We start from the raw sequence: 4,760 nt of genomic DNA, 5'->3' as shown, positions 1-4,760 counted from the left end.
TGAATCGAGTTTTTCGAGTGGCGCGAGAAAAGAAAAGGCGGGTCGTCGGGTGGGTGCACGGATTTCGTGGAAGCATTCAACACTCTGCACCGCGATTCTTCGATCCGTCGATCTACCGCCTGGTAACTGGACGTCGGGCAACCTCCAATCGGGAGTCGTATCGATCCTTGAAAATCGTTCCTCTTCCTCCACTTTCGAAGGAGCGGGGAGGCGAAATTTACGTCGTGCGAAGGAACGGGGCGACGTTTTTTATTCCATGTCGAAGGCGAGTCTTAGCCCGCTTGGGGCCTCGTCGTATTTTCCTCTCAGGGGTGCTACGGTTAAACGAGAGCGTCATTTATCCCACCGATAATGTGGATACGAAGAAGAACGTCGTTAACCGTGGTTCGAGACCTCCCTCCTCTCGATATCGCGGCATGTTAAAAGTTCGACGCACTTGCTACCACCCGCGAATCTCGGTCAAAAGCGAGGCGAAGATTCCTCTCGCCCCGGAACTGGCCCCGTTCAGGTCCTAACAAATCGACCGTCGTGGGACCTGCAGTTTCCTATACAACGATCTCAACATTGTCACACGTGTTCCACAACTGTTCACAATCCTTCGATTCCATTCGCGATCCCCTTTTCCTCCCCTCGATCCTCCTCCGGTGTACACACGAGCACTATTCACACGGTGGCCAAGTCTGAGGGAACGTTCCTCGCGCGATCCTCCTCTCGTCGCTTCGCCTCATTTCGCACCGATTTCGCGCGGAATACGAATTTTCTTCGCGGGGGTGGGGAAAAAAAAAAAAAAAGAAAGAGAGAAACTTTGGCGTCTATGTGCGCGACATGTTATATAGGACGAACGCGACACGCACCACGTCTTGATTCGGTGGCAGATTCACCCTGACTGGGGTGATTCTTGGCCGTGGGAGCATGCGCGCTTCCGATCCACCTCCTGTGATGGTGGAAACGCGCAGAGGGTCCACGAACAGGGGTCCGCGCACACAGAGAGCGGAGCGTGGCACATGCACGAATGCCACGAACGCGGACCAGCCTCACCGACACGAGGCTGGGTCAACGTGGGTGTAGTGTTAAGGGTAGCTCGCGTCGGTCACGACGCGTCGCGACGTACGGCACTGTGTGTCACGGACAGAAAGTGTGGCAGGGCGTGCAACGAGTACGAAAATCGAGGTACGAAATCTACGATACTGCTCGCTCGAGTAGGGAAGGAACGAGAGGAACCGGATAGGCTCCGACGTTCGGTCGGCGTGTCTCTTCTCTCCGTCACCCCCTTGATTGCACTCGGATGTAACGATAGTCACCTCCTCCCCTCCTTATATACGATCACCGCCATCGTTACCACACGATATGCTAATACGTTTTGTGCACGTATACGATGATGCCAGGGATGATAAGTAAACCGGTTTAATCGTTGGCCCTCTCTTTTATCGGGACGCGTGCAATTTCCTTCCTTCGCGTTTCGCTCTTTTATTTTCGTCCTCCCCCGTGTGACGAGACCGAGAACAGTGACCTCTCCGCTGCGGCCGAGAAGACCGAAAGTCTCGTAAACGCTTTCTCGTTTAAAGAGACTTCCCCGGCGTTTTTAACGAACTCGTTCCAAGTTTTCCATCCTCGACATCGAGATTGATTACTTCAACGAGGGGGGAGGAGGAGAAGGAGGGAAAAAACGGTCGAAACAGCAGGAAGCCGAGGAAGGAGGAACCAGGGACGGCGATATTTTTCAACGTGGCACGGGGTGTTTTCCCGTTTTTCGATCGCATAAATCTTTCGTGGCGATCATCGAGCATGTTATTAATTCATGTCATTAGGGCGGGGTACACGAACTCGGAACACGCGAGTGGATAACGATAGGAATTACACGCGATACCGGTGATTAGCCGCACTCGACTATCTATTTGTCGTAAAAAATAATTTCACGGATGGATAAAGCGGACGGTGTGCGCTTTATTGTCGAATCCAATTTGCGCGGATCGATCATCGTAAGATCGACGAGTATCGCGATGTTGGACGTCGCTCGCGCGAAATCTCGTCTGTGGATCGAAAATCCGCTCGAACGGGTGTTTCCAGTTTCTCTTTTAGGCCGATTTTTCAAGGTTGAAACGAGATGACGATGAAAACCTGGTATCCTCGATATCGCGCGTTGAATGAAACGGGAGAGGATAGGTGAAAAAAAAAAAAAAGAAAGAAAGAAAGAAATCTGCTCTCCATCTTCTAATTTTCCGCGCGTGACGCGCGATCGGATATCGGTCGAGCTGCGGTTATTATTCGACATTGTAGGAACTTGCATAATGCAAGTATACGTTCCCTGGGGGGTGTAACATTTCGACAGAGATCGGTATGGAAAGGGAAACAAATGACACTATCTCGTGTGCGTCTCGAGCTTAACGACCATATGGCAAAGTTTGATGGAATCTACTCCGTAATCCACCGCTTTGTGAAATATTTCCACGGAAATTTTGCGCATATGCAATGGGACGTAATAACTTTTGCTTTCCACGCGATGAATACACACGTTTGCGCGAGTTAAAGGAGGAAAATTATGGGCCGATGTCGGTGTAATTCATTCGGACGTACGGCAAATTCGTAAATCTCTATGACTCGAAAAATGTTGATTGAAATTTCGTCGACATAATGACAAAGATTCGTTCCCTTTGATCCGAGTTCAAATTCGAATCTGTCGAAATTTTTCGAGCGAAGTCGAATATTGAAAAAAAAAAAAGGAAAAAGAATATCATCTCGGACGCGTATATAAATTTCCTCCGTTTCAAATCTATGTGATATAATTTGAGATTAATAAAATTCGTATCACGTTCATTCAAAAAATAAAAAAAAAAAAAAAAAAGAAGAAGCGAAGGAAACCTTAGCGACGTACAAGCTTCCAAGCCAAAGTTATAAATAACGTTTTGCGTGACGAGCGTGCCTTTGCAGACGCGGGACCATTCATCAGCAACGCCTCGCACGTGAACTCTCGCCGATAACGACGCCCTACCGACTCGATCGGTCGATGAAAGGGGATGCCTGACGAACGTTAACCGCGAATCAGTCGCCTCGTCGCCGAATCTCGTCGATTCGGTCCGTTCCATCGGCCAATAGTTTCGGGGGAGGCCTACCGGTTGCCAGTTACGGGAAATAAATGGAAAGTAAACAAAACGAAACGAAGCTTGGTCGATCGATCCCTTTTACGTTCTTAATTGTCGTACAAAAAACTCTCTCTCTTTTTCTCTCGATCCAATCTCTCTCCAATTTTTTCCCCGACGTTCATCGACAAACATCGCGTGTAACTTCATTTCGATCTCTATCCTCTCCGCTCGTGATTAAACACGGCGAATCACGGACGAGGGTCGATCTAATCGATTTAATCGTTTTCCTCTTCTTCCTCTTCTTCTTCGTCAAAGATTTTCACAAATTTTCCTCTACAACTTCCCGCCACTTTATCGCATTTTCCAATGGGCCAACGTCCATAAACACGGGTGTAAACCGTTTCCACCCAATCCCATTTCGCAGCAAGCGGTCGATCACCGGACCGAGCCACGCATCGCAAATTAACGGGACGATAAAATTCGGCCGAGAGAGTTATTTATTCCGAAAATAGGCGACGATCTCTCCGCAACAGAGTTATCCACGCCCTCGTGTGTCGCGGCTGTAATCGTCCTCCTCTCTTCGCGAGAAGACACCCCTAATCTCGAACGAGCGTGCGACCGACGATTAAGCTCTAGAGTAAAACTCGCGGAACCCGTGCATAAGTTTTCTCGAGAACGAGGCTCGATAAACCGAGCGATAATAACGGTGCACGTGTGTGCCTTTCGTGTGTGCACACGAAATCCGGAGGAAGCGAGGAGAAGGCGGATTAGTTAGGCGGTTAGTTGCCTGTCGAGGCAAACGTTTGTCTCCGCGGTAAAAAAAAGTCTTCGGCCTTGTTTTTTACGCGACACGCCGAGATTTTCGATATTTCGAAATTGATGCCGATAACGAGCTCCCTCCCTCCTCACGAGAGTTCTCTTGTACCTTATTTTATCGGCGCGACGCACGAACATTTCCGCACGAAATTGAAAAACACCGAGCTGGATTCGCGTGAATTCTCACATTCGCAACGATAGTTCACATTCACCCTCGTCGTTTTCCAATTGAAATTCGTTATATACATCTCAAGCTTTAAATGATTTTATGAGCGCGGTCAAGCTGATTTCGAGTTAGGGAAAGAGTTCGGCATTTCTACGAAACATTGACAGGAAAAGGATAGGAAGGAACGAAAGTGAACTTGTTTCCTGCCTTTCTTTGACCGTTCCACCCCGGTGAAATTAATTCCTCTAATAATAATCGATCCTGCAAGGAAAGGAGAATAAAATCCTGCTCGTAAATTGGACTCGTTAAACAGTTACATTTAGTATACATTTGATTCAATTGTCGTAACGTTTCAGCTCTAAAGTTGATCTACTTACTTCTTAATTCGTGAATAATCCCGAAGAAAGTATATTTATCGCGAGAATGCAAAGCGCATTTGAAAATATCGAAGACACATTTCGTATCTTACATTGTCTCTATCGATGTGATATTTACTATTTAAACAGCCAGTTCTATAAAACTTTGCGCTCCAACCGATAATTATTATAAATATTCGTTTTCATGGCTCGTTCGTACTTTGATATAATCCTCATCGATACTCGTTACGTTCCGCGGAACTTCACCAAAGCGATCGCAAGTTTTCGTGTTGCACAAGCGTGTTGCAACTCGCGAGTTTCGCTCGCGTCCCAGCCGAAACT

The 4,760-nt window shown here is 47.7% G+C and overlaps 1 protein-coding gene across 2 annotated transcripts in view; it reads right to left on the bottom strand.

Moving 5' to 3' along the window:
• The window catches only part of LOC102672911 (cell adhesion molecule 2-like), a 53,617-nt gene that overhangs the window by 27,560 nt on the left and 21,297 nt on the right, over positions 1–4,760 (bottom strand). The window lies entirely within an intron of this gene.

This window comes from Apis dorsata, unplaced genomic scaffold (assembly GCF_000469605.1).
Source record: "Apis dorsata unplaced genomic scaffold, Apis dorsata 1.3 scaffold_8, whole genome shotgun sequence".
NCBI classification, from domain to species: domain Eukaryota; kingdom Metazoa; phylum Arthropoda; class Insecta; order Hymenoptera; family Apidae; genus Apis; species Apis dorsata.
This window is presented reverse-complemented; position numbering and strand designations above follow the sequence as displayed.